Raw genomic sequence first — 15,483 nt, forward strand, 5'->3', positions numbered from 1 at the left:
AAAGCAAGAAGAACAAAGCCTTATCTCGGGAAGTTGCGAACAAGTCCAAATTAACTGAGTTTATGAAATTAAACGACCACGAAGGGACTCGAACCCTCAATCTTCTGATTCGAAGTCAGACACCTTATCCATTAGGCCACGCAGCCTGTTACATATAAGCTTATATGACATCATGCAGACTTTGTTTTACCACAATAGACATGAAAATTGCGAACCTGTCCGAATGAGGAAAGCTAGTTATATTGAACAAGTACGAAGAGACGCTATCCCTCAATCTTGTGATGCATAATCAGACACAATATTACTCAGGCCTCGCACTCTTAGATTATTAAATATTATAACAATGTCCTAGCTTTTCAAAGCAAGAAGAACAAAGCCTTATCTCAGGAAGTTGCGAACAAGTCCAAATTAACTGAGTTTATGAAATTAAACGACCACGAAGGGACTCGAACCCTCAATCTTCTGATTCGAAGTCAGACGCCTTATCCATTAGGCCACGCAGCCTGTTTCATATACTCCTATATGACATCATGCAGACTTTGTTTTACCACAATAGACATGAAAATTGCGAACCTGTCCGAATGAGGAAAGCTAGTGATATTGAACAAGTACGAAGAGACGCTATCCCTCAATCTTGTGATGCATAATCAGACACAATATTACTCAGGCCTCGCACTCTTAGATTATTAAATATTATAACAATGTCCTAGCTTTTCAAAGCAAGAAGAACAAAGCCTTATCTCGGGAAATTGCGAACATGTCCAAAATAGCTGTGCTAATGAAATTAAACAACAACGAGGAGAGTCAAACCCTCAATCTTCTGATTTGAAGTCAAACACCTTATCCATTAGGCGACACACTCTACTCCACATAATCCAATATGACATTTCAGACGTTGTTTTGCAACAATAGATATCAAAATTGTGAACCGGTCCGAATGAGGAAAGCTAGTTATATTGAACAAGTACGAAGAGACGCTATCCCTCAATCTTGTGATGCAGAATCAGACACAATATTTCACAGGTCTCGCATTCTTAGATCATTGAAGTTGCATGACAATGTTCTAGCATTTCAAAGCAACAAGAACAAAGACTTATTTCCGCAAATTGCGAACAAGTCCAAATTAACTGAGTTTATGAAATTAAACGACCACGAAGGGACTCGAACCCTCAATCTTCTGATTCGAAGTCAGACGCCTTATCCATTAGGCCACGCAGCCTGTTACATATACACTTATATGACATCATGCAGACTTTGTTTTACCACAATAGACATGAAAATTGCGAACCTGTCCGAATGAGGAAAGCTAGTTATATTGAACAAGTACGAAGAGACGCTATCCCTCAATCTTGTGATGCATAATCAGACACAATATTACTCAGGCCTCGCACTCTTAGATTATTAAATATTATAACAATGTCCTAGCTTTTCAAAGCAAGAAGAACAAAGCCTTATCTCGGGAAGTTGCGAACAAGTCCAAATTAACTGAGTTTATGAAATTAAACGACCACGAAGGGACTCGAACCCTCAATCTTCTGATTCGAAGTCAGACGCCTTATCCATTAGGCCACGCAGCCTGTTACATATACTCCTATATGACATCATGCAGACGTTGTTTTACCACAATAGACATGAAAATTGCGAACCTGTCCGAATGAGGAAAGCTAGTGATATTGAACAAGTACGAAGAGACGCTATCCCTAAATCTTGTGATGCATAATCAGACACAATATTACTCAGGCCTCGCACTCTTAGATTATTAAATATTATAACAATGTCCTAGCTTTTCAAAGCAAGAAGAACAAAGCCTTATCTCGGGAAGTTGCGAACAAGTCCAAATTAACTGAGTTTATGAAATTAAACGACCACGAAGGGACTCGAACCCTCAATCTTCTGATTCGAAGTCAGACGCCTTATCCATTAGGCCACGCAACCTGTTACATATAAGCTTATATGACATCATGCAGACTTTGTTTTACCACAATAGACATGAAAATTGCGAACCTGTCCGAATGAGGAAAGCTAGTTATATTGAACAAGTACGAAGAGACGCTATCCCTCAATCTTGTGATGCATAATCAGACACAATATTACTCAGGCCTCGCACTCTTAGATTATTAAATATTATAACAATGTCCTAGCTTTTCAAAGCAAGAAGAACAAAGCCTTATCTCAGGAAGTTGCGAACAAGTCCAAATTAACTGAGTTTATGAAATTAAACGACCACGAAGGGACTCGAACCCTCAATCTTCTGATTCGAAGTCAGACGCCTTATCCATTAGGCCACGCAGCCTGTTACATATACTCCTATATGACATCATGCAGACGTTGTTTTACCACAATAGACATGAAAATTGCGAACCTGTCCGAATGAGGAAAGCTAGTGATATTGAACAAGTACGAAGAGACGCTATCCCTAAATCTTGTGATGCATAATCAGACACAATATTACTCAGGCCTCGCACTCTTAGATTATTAAATATTATAACAATGTCCTAGCTTTTCAAAGCAAGAAGAACAAAGCCTTATCTCGGGAAGTTGCGAACAAGTCCAAATTAACTGAGTTTATGAAATTAAACGACCACGAAGGGACTCGAACCCTCAATCTTCTGATTCGAAGTCAGACGCCTTATCCATTAGGCCACGCAGCCTGTTACATATACTCCTATATGACATCATGCAGACGTTGTTTTACCACAATAGACATGAAAATTGCGAACCTGTCCGAATGAGGAAAGCTAGTGATATTGAACAAGTACGAAGAGATTCTATCCCTCAATCTTGTGATGCATAATCAGACACAATATTACTCAGGCCTCGCACTCTTAGATTATTAAATATTATAACAATGTCCTAGCTTTTCAAAGCAAGAAGAACAAAGCCTTATCTCGGGAAATTGCGAACATGTCCAAAATAGCTGTGCTAATGAAATTAAACAACAACGAGGAGAGTCAAACCCTCAATCTTCTGATTTGAAGTCAAACACCTTATCCATTAGGCGACACACTCTACTCCACATAATCCAATATGACATTTCAGACGTTGTTTTGCAACAATAGATATCAAAATTGTGAACCGGTCCGAATGAGGAAAGCTAGTTATATTGAACAAGTACGAAGAGACGCTATCCCTCAATCTTGTGATGCAGAATCAGACACAATATTTCACAGGTCTCGCATTCTTAGATCATTGAAGTTGCATGACAATGTTCTAGCATTTCAAAGCAACAAGAACAAAGACTTATTTCCGCAAATTGCAAACAAGTCCAAATTAACTGAGTTTATGAAATTAAACGACCACGAAGGGACTTGAACCCTCAATCTTCTGATTCGAAGTCAGACGCCTTATCCATTAGGCCACGCAGCCTGTTTCATATACTCCTATATGACATCATGCAGACGTTGTTTTACCACAATAGACATGAAAATTGCGAACCTGTCCGAATGAGGAAAGCTAGTGATATTGAACAAGTACGAAGAGACGCTATCCCTCAATCTTGTGATGCATAATCAGACACAATATTACTCAGGCCTCGCACTCTTAGATTATTAAATATTATAACAATGTCCTAGCTTTTCAAAGCAAGAAGAACAAAGCCTTATCTCGGGAAGTTGCGAACAAGTCCAAATTAACTGAGTTTATGAAATTAAACGACCACGAAGGGACTCGAACCCTCAATCTTCTGATTCGAAGTCAGACGCCTTATCCATTAGGCCACGCAGCCTGTTTCATATACTCCTATATGACATCATGCAGACTTTGTTTTACCACAATAGACATGAAAATTGCGAACCTGTCCGAATGAGGAAAGCTAGTGATATTGAACAAGTACGAAGAGACGCTATCCCTCAATCTTGTGATGCATAATCAGACACAATATTACTCAGGCCTCGCACTCTTAGATTATTAAATATTATAACAATGTCCTAGCTTTTCAAAGCAAGAAGAACAAAGCCTTATCTCGGGAAGTTGCGAACAAGTCCAAATTAACTGAGTTTATGAAATTAAACGACCACGAAGGGACTCGAACCCTCAATCTTCTGATTCGAAGTCAGACGCCTTATCCATTAGGCCACGCAGCCTGTTACATATGCACTTATATGACATCATGCAGACTTTGTTTTACCACAATAGACATGAAAATTGCGAACCTGTCCGAATGAGGAAAGCTAGTGATATTGAACAAGTACGAAGAGACGCTATCCCTCAATCTTGTGATGCATAATCAGACACAATATTACTCAGGCCTCGCACTCTTAGATTATTAAATATTATAACAATGTCCTAGCTTTTCAAAGCAAGAAGAACAAAGCATTATCTCAGGAAGTTGCGAACAAGTCCAAATTAACTGAGTTTATGAAATTAAACGACCACGAAGGGACTCGAACCCTCAATCTTCTGATTCGAAGTCAGACGCCTTATCCATTAGGCCACGCAGCCTGTTACATATACTCCTATATGACATCATGCAGACGTTGTTTTACCACAATAGACATGAAAATTGCGAACCTGTCCGAATGAGGAAAGCTAGTGATATTGAACAAGTACGAAGAGACGCTATCCCTAAATCTTGTGATGCATAATCAGACACAATATTACTCAGGCCTCGCACTCTTAGATTATTAAATATTATAACAATGTCCTAGCTTTTCAAAGCAAGAAGAACAAAGCCTTATCTCGGGAAATTGCGAACATGTCCAAAATAGCTGTGCTAATGAAATTAAACAACAACGAGGAGAGTCAAACCCTCAATCTTCTGATTTGAAGTCAAACACCTTATCCATTAGGCGACACACTCTACTCCACATAATCCAATATGACATCATTCAGACGTTGTTTTGCAACAATAGATATCAAAATTGTGAACCGGTCCGAATGAGGAAAGCTAGTTATATTGAACAAGTACGAAGAGACGCTATCCCTCAATCTTGTGATGCAGAATCAGACACAATATTTCACAGGTCTCACACTCTTAGATTATTAAATATTATAACAATGTCCTAGCTTTTCAAAGCAAGAAGAACAAAGCCTTATCTCGGGAAGTTGCGAACAAGTCCAAATTAACTGAGTTTATGAAATTAAACGACCACGAAGGGACTCGAACCCTCAATCTTCTGATTCGAAGTCAGACGCCTTATCCATTAGGCCACGCAGCCTGTTACATATACTCCTATATGACATCATGCAGACGTTGTTTTACCACAATAGACATGAAAATTGCGAACCTGTCCGAATGAGGAAAGCTAGTGATATTGAACAAGTACGAAGAGACGCTATCCCTCAATCTTGTGATGCATAATCAGACACAATATTACTCAGGCCTCGCACTCTTAGATTATTAAATATTATAACAATGTCCTAGCTTTTCAAAGCAAGAAGAACAAAGCCTTATCTCGGGATATTGCGAACATGTCCAAAATAGCTGTGCTAATGAAATTAAACAACAACGAGGAGAGTCAAACCCTCAATCTTCTGATTTGAAGTCAAACACCTTATCCATTAGGCGACACACTCTACTCCACATAATCCAATATGACATCATTCAGACGTTGTTTTGCAACAATAGATATCAAAATTGTGAACCGGTCCGAATGAGGAAAGCTAGTTATATTGAACAAGTACGAAGAGACGCTATCCCTCAATCTTGTGATGCAGAATCAGACACAATATTTCACAGGTCTCGCATTCTTAGATCATTGAAGTTGCATGACAATGTTCTAGCATTTCAAAGCAACAAGAACAAAGACTTATTTCCGCAAATTGCAAACAAGTCCAAATTAACTGAGTTTATGAAAGTAAACGACCACGAAGGGACTCGAACCCTCAATCTTCTGATTCGAAGTCAGACGCCTTATCCATTAGGCCACGCAGCCTGTTACATATACTCCTATATGACATCATGCAGACGTTGTTTTACCACAATAGACATGAAAATTGCGAACCTGTCCGAATGAGGAAAGCTAGTGATATTGAACAAGTACGAAGAGATTCTATCCCTCAATCTTGTGATGCATAATCAGACACAATATTACTCAGGCCTCGCACTCTTAGATTATTAAATATTATAACAATGTCCTAGCTTTTCAAAGCAAGAAGAACAAAGCCTTATCTCGGGAAATTGCGAACATGTCCAAAATAGCTGTGCTAATGAAATTAAACAACAACGAGGAGAGTCAAACCCTCAATCTTCTGATTTGAAGTCAAACACCTTATCCATTAGGCGACACACTCTACTCCACATAATCCAATATGACATTTCAGACGTTGTTTTGCAACAATAGATATCAAAATTGTGAACCGGTCCGAATGAGGAAAGCTAGTTATATTGAACAAGTACGAAGAGACGCTATCCCTCAATCTTGTGATGCAGAATCAGACACAATATTTCACAGGTCTCGCATTCTTAGATCATTGAAGTTGCATGACAATGTTCTAGCATTTCAAAGCAACAAGAACAAAGACTTATTTCCGCAAATTGCAAACAAGTCCAAATTAACTGAGTTTATGAAATTAAACGACCACGAAGGGACTTGAACCCTCAATCTTCTGATTCGAAGTCAGACGCCTTATCCATTAGGCCACGCAGCCTGTTTCATATACTCCTATATGACATCATGCAGACGTTGTTTTACCACAATAGACATGAAAATTGCGAACCTGTCCGAATGAGGAAAGCTAGTGATATTGAACAAGTACGAAGAGACGCTATCCCTCAATCTTGTGATGCATAATCAGACACAATATTACTCAGGCCTCGCACTCTTAGATTATTAAATATTATAACAATGTCCTAGCTTTTCAAAGCAAGAAGAACAAAGCCTTATCTCGGGAAGTTGCGAACAAGTCCAAATTAACTGAGTTTATGAAATTAAACGACCACGAAGGGACTCGAACCCTCAATCTTCTGATTCGAAGTCAGACGCCTTATCCATTAGGCCACGCAGCCTGTTACATATACACTTATATGACATCATGCAGACTTTGTTTTACCACAATAGACATGAAAATTGCGAACCTGTCCGAATGAGGAAAGCTAGTGATATTGAACAAGTACGAAGAGACGCTATCCCTCACTCTTGTGATGCATAATCAGACACAATATTACTCAGGCCTCGCACTCTTAGATTATTAAATATTATAACAATGTCCTAGCTTTTCAAAGCAAGAAGAACAAAGCATTATCTCAGGAAGTTGCGAACAAGTCCAAATTAACTGAGTTTATGAAATTAAACGAACACGAAGGGACTCGAACCCTCAATCTTCTGATTCGAAGTCAGACGCCTTATCCATTAGGCCACGCAGCCTGTTACATATACTCCTATATGACATCATGCAGACGTTGTTTTACCACAATAGACATGAAAATTGCGAACCTGTCCGAATGAGGAAAGCTAGTGATATTGAACAAGTACGAAGAGACGCTATCCCTAAATCTTGTGATGCATAATCAGACACAATATTACTCAGGCCTCGCACTCTTAGATTATTAAATATTATAACAATGTCCTAGCTTTTCAAAGCAAGAAGAACAAAGCCTTATCTCGGGAAATTGCGAACATGTCCAAAATTGCTGTGCTAATGAAATTAAACAACAACGAGGAGAGTCAAACCCTCAATCTTCTGATTTGAAGTCAAACACCTTATCCATTAGGCGACACACTCTACTCCACATAATCCAATATGACATCATTCAGACGTTGTTTTGCAACAATAGATATCAAAATTGTGAACCGGTCCGAATGAGGAAAGCTAGTGATATTGAACAAGTACGAAGAGACGCTATCCCTCAATCTTGTGATGCATAATCAGACACAATATTACTCAGGTCTCGCACTCTTAGATTATTAAATATTATAACAATGTCCTAGCTTTTCAAAGCAAGAAGAACAAAGCATTATCTCAGGAAGTTGCGAACAAGTCCAAATTAACTGAGTTTATGAAATTAAACGACCACGAAGGGACTCGAACCCTCAATCTTCTGATTCGAAGTCAGACGCCTTATCCATTAGGCCACGCAGCCTGTTACATATACTCCTATATGACATCATGCAGACGTTGTTTTACCACAATAGACATGAAAATTGCGAACCTGTCCGAATGAGGAAAGCTAGTGATATTGAACAAGTACGAAGAGACGCTATCCCTAAATCTTGTGATGCATAATCAGACACAATATTACTCAGGCCTCGCACTCTTAGATTATTAAATATTATAACAATGTCCTAGCTTTTCAAAGCAAGAAGAACAAAGCCTTATCTCGGGAAATTGCGAACATGTCCAAAATTGCTGTGCTAATGAAATTAAACAACAACGAGGAGAGTCAAACCCTCAATCTTCTGATTTGAAGTCAAACACCTTATCCATTAGGCGACACACTCTACTCCACATAATCCAATATGACATCATTCAGACGTTGTTTTGCAACAATAGATATCAAAATTGTGAACCGGTCCGAATGAGGAAAGCTAGTTATATTGAACAAGTACGAAGAGACGCTATCCCTCAATCTTGTGATGCAGAATCAGACACAATATTTCACAAGTCTCGCACTCTTAGATTATTAAATATTATAACAATGTCCTAGCTTTTCAAAGCAAGAAGAACAAAGCCTTATCTCGGGAAGTTGCGAACAAGTCCAAATTAACTGAGTTTATGAAATTAAACGACCACGAAGGGACTCGAACCCTCAATCTTCTGATTCGAAGTCAGACGCCTTATCCATTAGGCCACGCAGCCTGTTACATATACTCCTATATGACATCATGCAGACGTTGTTTTACCACAATAGACATGAAAATTGCGAACCTGTCCGAATGAGGAAAGCTAGTGATATTGAACAAGTACGAAGAGACGCTATCCCTCAATCTTGTGATGCATAATCAGACACAATATTTCCCAGGCCTCGCACTCTTAGATTATTAAATATTATAACAATGTCCTAGCTTTTCAAAGCAAGAAGAACAAAGCCTTATCTCGGGATATTGCGAACATGTCCAAAATAGCTGTGCTAATGAAATTAAACAACAACGAGGAGAGTCAAACCCTCAATCTTCTGATTTGAAGTCAAACACCTTATCCATTAGGCGACACACTCTACTCCACATAATCCAATATGACATCATTCAGACGTTGTTTTGCAACAATAGATATCAAAATTGTGAACCGGTCCGAATGAGGAAAGCTAGTTATATTGAACAAGTACGAAGAGACGCTATCCCTCAATCTTGTGATGCAGAATCAGACACAATATTTCACAGGTCTCGCATTCTTAGATCATTGAAGTTGCATGACAATGTTCTAGCATTTCAAAGCAACAAGAACAAAGACTTATTTCCGCAAATTGCAAACAAGTCCAAATTAACTGAGTTTATGAAAGTAAACGACCACGAAGGGACTCGAACCCTTAATCTTCTGATTCGAAGTCAGACGCCTTATCCATTAGGCCACGCAACCTGATACATATACTCCTATATGACATCATGCAGACGTTGTTTTGCCACAATAGACATGAAAATTGCGAACCTGTCCGAATGAGGAAAGCTAGTTATATTGAACAAGTACGAAGAGACGCTATCCCTCAATCTTGTGATGCAGAATCAGACACAATATTTCACAGGTCTCGCACTCTTAGATTATTAAATATTATAACAATGTCCTAGCTTTTCAAAGCAAGAAGAACAAAGCCTTATCTCGGGAAGTTGCGAACAAGTCCAAATTAACTGAGTTTATGAAATTAAACGACCACGAAGGGACTCGAACCCTCAATCTTCTGATTCGAAGTCAGACGCCTTATCCATTAGGCCACGCAGCCTGTTACATATACTCCTATATGACATCATGCAGACGTTGTTTTACCACAATAGACATGAAAATTGCGAACCTGTCCGAATGAGGAAAGCTAGTGATATTGAACAAGTACGAAGAGACGCTATCCCTCAATCTTGTGATGCATAATCAGACACAATATTACTCAGGCCTCGCACTCTTAGATTATTAAATATTATAACAATGTCCTAGCTTTTCAAAGCAAGAAGAACAAAGCCTTATCTCGGGATATTGCGAACATGTCCAAAATAGCTGTGCTAATGAAATTAAACAACAACGATGAGAGTCAAACCCTCAATCTTCTGATTTGAAGTCAAACACCTTATCCATTAGGCGACACACTCTACTCCACATAATCCAATATGACATCATTCAGACGTTGTTTTGCAACAATAGATATCAAAATTGTGAACCGGTCCGAATGAGGAAAGCTAGTTATATTGAACAAGTACGAAGAGACGCTATCCCTCAATCTTGTGATGCAGAATCAGACACAATATTTCACAGGTCTCGCATTCTTAGATCATTGAAGTTGCATGACAATGTTCTAGCATTTCAAAGCAACAAGAACAAAGACTTATTTCCGCAAATTGCAAACAAGTCCAAATTAACTGAGTTTATGAAAGTAAACGACCACGAAGGGACTCGAACCCTTAATCTTCTGATTCGAAGTCAGACGCCTTATCCATTAGGCCACGCAACCTGATACATATACTCCTATATGACATCATGCAGACGTTGTTTTGCCACAATAGACATGAAAATTGCGAACCTGTCCGAATGAGGAAAGCTAGTGATATTGAACAAGTATGAAGAGACGCTATCCCTCAATCTTGTGATGCATAATCAGACACAATATTACTCAGGCCTCGCACTCTTAGATTATTAAATTGTATAACAATGTCCTAGCTTTTCAAAGCAGGAAGAACAAAGCCTTATCTCGGGAAGTTGCGAACATGTCCAAAATAGCTGAGCTAATGAAATTAAACAACAACGAGGAGAGTCAAACCCTCAATCGTCTGATTTGAAGTCAAACACCTTATCCATTAGGCGACACACTCTACTCCACATAATCCAATATGACATCATTCAGACGTTGTTTTGCAACAATAGACATCAAAATTGTGAACCGGTCCGAATGAGGAAAGCTAGTTATATTGAACAAGTACGAAGAGAAGCTATCCCTCAATCTTGTGATGCAGAATCAGACACAATATTTCACAGGTCTCGCATTCTTAGATCATTGAAGTTGCATGACAATGTCCTAGCATTTCAAAGCAACAAGAACAAAGACTTATTTCAGGAAATTGCAAACAAGTCCAAATTAACGAAATTAAACGACCACGAAGGGACTGGAAAAATCAATCTTCTGATTCGAAGTCAGACACCTTATCCATTAGGCCACGCAGCCTGTTTCATATACACTTATATGACATCATGCAGACGTTGTTTTACCACAATAGACATGAAAATTGCGAACCTGTCCGAATGAGGAAAGCTAGTGATATTGAACAAGTACGAAGAGACGCTATCCCTCAATCTTGTGATGCATAATCAGACACAATATTACTCAGGTCTCGCACTCTTAGATTATTAAATATTATAACAATGTCCTAGCTTTTCAAAGCAAGAAGAACAAAGCATTATCTCAGGAAGTTGCGAACAAGTCCAAATTAACTGAGTTTATGAAATTAAACGACCACGAAGGGACTCGAACCCTCAATCTTCTGATTCGAAGTCAGACGCCTTATCCATTAGGCCACGCAGCCTGTTACATATACTCCTATATGACATCATGCAGACGTTGTTTTACCACAATAGACATGAAAATTGCGAACCTGTCCGAATGAGGAAAGCTAGTGATATTGAACAAGTACGAAGAGACGCTATCCCTAAATCTTGTGATGCATAATCAGACACAATATTACTCAGGCCTCGCACTCTTAGATTATTAAATATTATAACAATGTCCTAGCTTTTCAAAGCAAGAAGAACAAAGCCTTATCTCGGGAAATTGCGAACATGTCCAAAATTGCTGTGCTAATGAAATTAAACAACAACGAGGAGAGTCAAACCCTCAATCTTCTGATTTGAAGTCAAACACCTTATCCATTAGGCGACACACTCTACTCCACATAATCCAATATGACATCATTCAGACGTTGTTTTGCAACAATAGATATCAAAATTGTGAACCGGTCCGAATGAGGAAAGCTAGTTATATTGAACAAGTACGAAGAGACGCTATCCCTCAATCTTGTGATGCAGAATCAGACACAATATTTCACAAGTCTCGCACTCTTAGATTATTAAATATTATAACAATGTCCTAGCTTTTCAAAGCAAGAAGAACAAAGCCTTATCTCGGGAAGTTGCGAACAAGTCCAAATTAACTGAGTTTATGAAATTAAACGACCACGAAGGGACTCGAACCCTCAATCTTCTGATTCGAAGTCAGACGCCTTATCCATTAGGCCACGCAGCCTGTTACATATACTCCTATATGACATCATGCAGACGTTGTTTTACCACAATAGACATGAAAATTGCGAACCTGTCCGAATGAGGAAAGCTAGTGATATTGAACAAGTACGAAGAGACGCTATCCCTCAATCTTGTGATGCATAATCAGACACAATATTTCTCAGGCCTCGCACTCTTAGATTATTAAATATTATAACAATGTCCTAGCTTTTCAAAGCAAGAAGAACAAAGCCTTATCTCGGGATATTGCGAACATGTCCAAAATAGCTGTGCTAATGAAATTAAACAACAACGAGGAGAGTCAAACCCTCAATCTTCTGATTTGAAGTCAAACACCTTATCCATTAGGCGACACACTCTACTCCACATAATCCAATATGACATCATTCAGACGTTGTTTTGCAACAATAGATATCAAAATTGTGAACCGGTCCGAATGAGGAAAGCTAGTTATATTGAACAAGTACGAAGAGACGCTATCCCTCAATCTTGTGATGCAGAATCAGACACAATATTTCACAGGTCTCGCATTCTTAGATCATTGAAGTTGCATGACAATGTTCTAGCATTTCAAAGCAACAAGAACAAAGACTTATTTCCGCAAATTGCAAACAAGTCCAAATTAACTGAGTTTATGAAAGTAAACGACCACGAAGGGACTCGAACCCTTAATCTTCTGATTCGAAGTCAGACGCCTTATCCATTAGGCCACGCAACCTGATACATATACTCCTATATGACATCATGCAGACGTTGTTTTGCCACAATAGACATGAAAATTGCGAACCTGTCCGAATGAGGAAAGCTAGTTATATTGAACAAGTACGAAGAGACGCTATCCCTCAATCTTGTGATGCAGAATCAGACACAATATTTCACAGGTCTCGCACTCTTAGATTATTAAATATTATAACAATGTCCTAGCTTTTCAAAGCAAGAAGAACAAAGCCTTATCTCGGGAAGTTGCGAACAAGTCCAAATTAACTGAGTTTATGAAATTAAACGACCACGAAGGGACTCGAACCCTCAATCTTCTGATTCGAAGTCAGACGCCTTATCCATTAGGCCACGCAGCCTGTTACATATACTCCTATATGACATCATGCAGACGTTGTTTTACCACAATAGACATGAAAATTGCGAACCTGTCCGAATGAGGAAAGCTAGTGATATTGAACAAGTACGAAGAGACGCTATCCCTCAATCTTGTGATGCATAATCAGACACAATATTACTCAGGCCTCGCACTCTTAGATTATTAAATATTATAACAATGTCCTAGCTTTTCAAAGCAAGAAGAACAAAGCCTTATCTCGGGATATTGCGAACATGTCCAAAATAGCTGTGCTAATGAAATTAAACAACAACGATGAGAGTCAAACCCTCAATCTTCTGATTTGAAGTCAAACACCTTATCCATTAGGCGACACACTCTACTCCACATAATCCAATATGACATCATTCAGACGTTGTTTTGCAACAATAGACATCAAAATTGTGAACCGGTCCGAATGAGGAAAGCTAGTTATATTGAACAAGTACGAAGAGACGCTATCCCTCAATCTTGTGATGCAGAATCAGACACAATATTTCACAGGTCTCGCATTCTTAGATCATTGAAGTTGCATGACAATGTTCTAGCATTTCAAAGCAACAAGAACAAAGACTTATTTCCGCAAATTGCAAACAAGTCCAAATTAACTGAGTTTATGAAAGTAAACGACCACGAAGGGACTCGAACCCTTAATCTTCTGATTCGAAGTCAGACGCCTTATCCATTAGGCCACGCAACCTGATACATATACTCCTATATGACATCATGCAGACGTTGTTTTGCCACAATAGACATGAAAATTGCGAACCTGTCCGAATGAGGAAAGCTAGTGATATTGAACAAGTATGAAGAGACGCTATCCCTCAATCTTGTGATGCATAATCAGACACAATATTACTCAGGCCTCGCACTCTTAGATTATTAAATTGTATAACAATGTCCTAGCTTTTCAAAGCAGGAAGAACAAAGCCTTATCTCGGGAAGTTGCGAACATGTCCAAAATAGCTGAGCTAATGAAATTAAACAACAACGAGGAGAGTCAAACCCTCAATCGTCTGATTTGAAGTCAAACACCTTATCCATTAGGCGACACACTCTACTCCACATAATCCAATATGACATCATTCAGACGTTGTTTTGCAACAATAGACATCAAAATTGTGAACCGGTCCGAATGAGGAAAGCTAGTTATATTGAACAAGTACGAAGAGAAGCTATCCCTCAATCTTGTGATGCAGAATCAGACACAATATTTCACAGGTCTCGCATTCTTAGATCATTGAAGTTGCATGACAATGTCCTAGCATTTCAAAGCAACAAGAACAAAGACTTATTTCAGGAAATTGCAAACAAGTCCAAATTAACGAAATTAAACGACCACGAAGGGACTGGAAAAATCAATCTTCTGATTCGAAGTCAGACACCTTATCCATTAGGCCACGCAGCCTGTTTCATATACACTTATATGACATCATGCAGACGTTGTTTTACCACAATAGACATGAAAATTGCGAACCTGTCCGAATGAGGAAAGCTAGTGATATTGAACAAGTACGAAGAGACGCTATCCCTCAATCTTGTGATGCATAATCAGACACAATATTACTCAGGCCTCGCACTCTTAGATTATTAAATATTATAACAATGTCCTAGCTTTTCAAAGCAAGAAGAACAAAGCCTTATCTCGGGAAGTTGCGAACATGTCCAAAATAGCTGTGCAATTGAAATTAAACAACAACGAGGAGAGTCAAACCCTCAATCGTCTGATTTGAAGTCAAACACCTTATCCATTAGGCGACACACTCTACTCCACATAATCCAATATGACATCATTCAGACGTTGTTTTGCAACAATAGACATCAAAATTGTGAACCGGTCCGAATGAGGAAAGCTAGTTATATTGAACAAGTACGAAGAGACGCTATCCCTCAATCTTGTGATGCAGAATCAGACACAATATTTCACAGGTCTCGCATTCTTAGATCATTGAAGTTGCATGACAATGTTCTAGCATTTCAAAGCAACAAGAACAAAGACTTATTTCCGCAAATTGCAAACAAGTCCAAATTAACTGAGTTTATGAAATTAAACGACCACGAAGGGACTCGAACCCTTAATC

The 15,483-nt window shown here is 38.8% G+C and overlaps 25 non-coding genes across 25 annotated transcripts; all 25 read right to left on the bottom strand.

The window, feature by feature from the left end:
* Positions 1-73: 73 nt before the first annotated feature.
* On the bottom strand, positions 74-146 carry trnar-ucg (transfer RNA arginine (anticodon UCG)). The gene has a single exon. It is a non-coding gene; the product is annotated as a tRNA-Arg (tRNA).
* A 285-nt stretch (positions 147-431) lies between these two features.
* Positions 432-504, bottom strand: trnar-ucg (transfer RNA arginine (anticodon UCG)). Its single transcript has one exon. It is a non-coding gene; the product is annotated as a tRNA-Arg (tRNA).
* A 642-nt stretch (positions 505-1,146) lies between these two features.
* Positions 1,147-1,219, bottom strand: trnar-ucg (transfer RNA arginine (anticodon UCG)). Its single transcript has one exon. It is a non-coding gene; the product is annotated as a tRNA-Arg (tRNA).
* A 285-nt stretch (positions 1,220-1,504) lies between these two features.
* Positions 1,505-1,577, bottom strand: trnar-ucg (transfer RNA arginine (anticodon UCG)). The gene has a single exon. It is a non-coding gene; the product is annotated as a tRNA-Arg (tRNA).
* A 285-nt stretch (positions 1,578-1,862) lies between these two features.
* Positions 1,863-1,935, bottom strand: trnar-ucg (transfer RNA arginine (anticodon UCG)). Its single transcript has one exon. It is a non-coding gene; the product is annotated as a tRNA-Arg (tRNA).
* Positions 1,936-2,220: 285 nt separating this feature from the next.
* trnar-ucg (transfer RNA arginine (anticodon UCG)) lies at positions 2,221-2,293 on the bottom strand. Its single transcript has one exon. It is a non-coding gene; the product is annotated as a tRNA-Arg (tRNA).
* Positions 2,294-2,578: 285 nt separating this feature from the next.
* Positions 2,579-2,651, bottom strand: trnar-ucg (transfer RNA arginine (anticodon UCG)). Its single transcript has one exon. It is a non-coding gene; the product is annotated as a tRNA-Arg (tRNA).
* A 642-nt stretch (positions 2,652-3,293) lies between these two features.
* trnar-ucg (transfer RNA arginine (anticodon UCG)) lies at positions 3,294-3,366 on the bottom strand. The gene has a single exon. It is a non-coding gene; the product is annotated as a tRNA-Arg (tRNA).
* Positions 3,367-3,651: 285 nt separating this feature from the next.
* On the bottom strand, positions 3,652-3,724 carry trnar-ucg (transfer RNA arginine (anticodon UCG)). Its single transcript has one exon. It is a non-coding gene; the product is annotated as a tRNA-Arg (tRNA).
* A 285-nt stretch (positions 3,725-4,009) lies between these two features.
* On the bottom strand, positions 4,010-4,082 carry trnar-ucg (transfer RNA arginine (anticodon UCG)). Its single transcript has one exon. It is a non-coding gene; the product is annotated as a tRNA-Arg (tRNA).
* A 285-nt stretch (positions 4,083-4,367) lies between these two features.
* trnar-ucg (transfer RNA arginine (anticodon UCG)) lies at positions 4,368-4,440 on the bottom strand. The gene has a single exon. It is a non-coding gene; the product is annotated as a tRNA-Arg (tRNA).
* A 643-nt stretch (positions 4,441-5,083) lies between these two features.
* trnar-ucg (transfer RNA arginine (anticodon UCG)) lies at positions 5,084-5,156 on the bottom strand. Its single transcript has one exon. It is a non-coding gene; the product is annotated as a tRNA-Arg (tRNA).
* Positions 5,157-5,800: 644 nt separating this feature from the next.
* Positions 5,801-5,873, bottom strand: trnar-ucg (transfer RNA arginine (anticodon UCG)). The gene has a single exon. It is a non-coding gene; the product is annotated as a tRNA-Arg (tRNA).
* A 642-nt stretch (positions 5,874-6,515) lies between these two features.
* Positions 6,516-6,588, bottom strand: trnar-ucg (transfer RNA arginine (anticodon UCG)). The gene has a single exon. It is a non-coding gene; the product is annotated as a tRNA-Arg (tRNA).
* Positions 6,589-6,873: 285 nt separating this feature from the next.
* On the bottom strand, positions 6,874-6,946 carry trnar-ucg (transfer RNA arginine (anticodon UCG)). The gene has a single exon. It is a non-coding gene; the product is annotated as a tRNA-Arg (tRNA).
* A 1,001-nt stretch (positions 6,947-7,947) lies between these two features.
* On the bottom strand, positions 7,948-8,020 carry trnar-ucg (transfer RNA arginine (anticodon UCG)). The gene has a single exon. It is a non-coding gene; the product is annotated as a tRNA-Arg (tRNA).
* Positions 8,021-8,663: 643 nt separating this feature from the next.
* trnar-ucg (transfer RNA arginine (anticodon UCG)) lies at positions 8,664-8,736 on the bottom strand. Its single transcript has one exon. It is a non-coding gene; the product is annotated as a tRNA-Arg (tRNA).
* A 644-nt stretch (positions 8,737-9,380) lies between these two features.
* On the bottom strand, positions 9,381-9,453 carry trnar-ucg (transfer RNA arginine (anticodon UCG)). Its single transcript has one exon. It is a non-coding gene; the product is annotated as a tRNA-Arg (tRNA).
* A 285-nt stretch (positions 9,454-9,738) lies between these two features.
* On the bottom strand, positions 9,739-9,811 carry trnar-ucg (transfer RNA arginine (anticodon UCG)). The gene has a single exon. It is a non-coding gene; the product is annotated as a tRNA-Arg (tRNA).
* A 644-nt stretch (positions 9,812-10,455) lies between these two features.
* Positions 10,456-10,528, bottom strand: trnar-ucg (transfer RNA arginine (anticodon UCG)). The gene has a single exon. It is a non-coding gene; the product is annotated as a tRNA-Arg (tRNA).
* A 993-nt stretch (positions 10,529-11,521) lies between these two features.
* Positions 11,522-11,594, bottom strand: trnar-ucg (transfer RNA arginine (anticodon UCG)). The gene has a single exon. It is a non-coding gene; the product is annotated as a tRNA-Arg (tRNA).
* Positions 11,595-12,237: 643 nt separating this feature from the next.
* Positions 12,238-12,310, bottom strand: trnar-ucg (transfer RNA arginine (anticodon UCG)). The gene has a single exon. It is a non-coding gene; the product is annotated as a tRNA-Arg (tRNA).
* Positions 12,311-12,954: 644 nt separating this feature from the next.
* Positions 12,955-13,027, bottom strand: trnar-ucg (transfer RNA arginine (anticodon UCG)). The gene has a single exon. It is a non-coding gene; the product is annotated as a tRNA-Arg (tRNA).
* A 285-nt stretch (positions 13,028-13,312) lies between these two features.
* trnar-ucg (transfer RNA arginine (anticodon UCG)) lies at positions 13,313-13,385 on the bottom strand. The gene has a single exon. It is a non-coding gene; the product is annotated as a tRNA-Arg (tRNA).
* Positions 13,386-14,029: 644 nt separating this feature from the next.
* Positions 14,030-14,102, bottom strand: trnar-ucg (transfer RNA arginine (anticodon UCG)). The gene has a single exon. It is a non-coding gene; the product is annotated as a tRNA-Arg (tRNA).
* Between the last annotated feature and the right edge of the window lie 1,381 nt (positions 14,103-15,483).

This window comes from Salvelinus alpinus, chromosome 25 (assembly GCF_045679555.1).
Source record: "Salvelinus alpinus chromosome 25, SLU_Salpinus.1, whole genome shotgun sequence".
Classification (NCBI taxonomy): domain Eukaryota; kingdom Metazoa; phylum Chordata; class Actinopteri; order Salmoniformes; family Salmonidae; genus Salvelinus; species Salvelinus alpinus.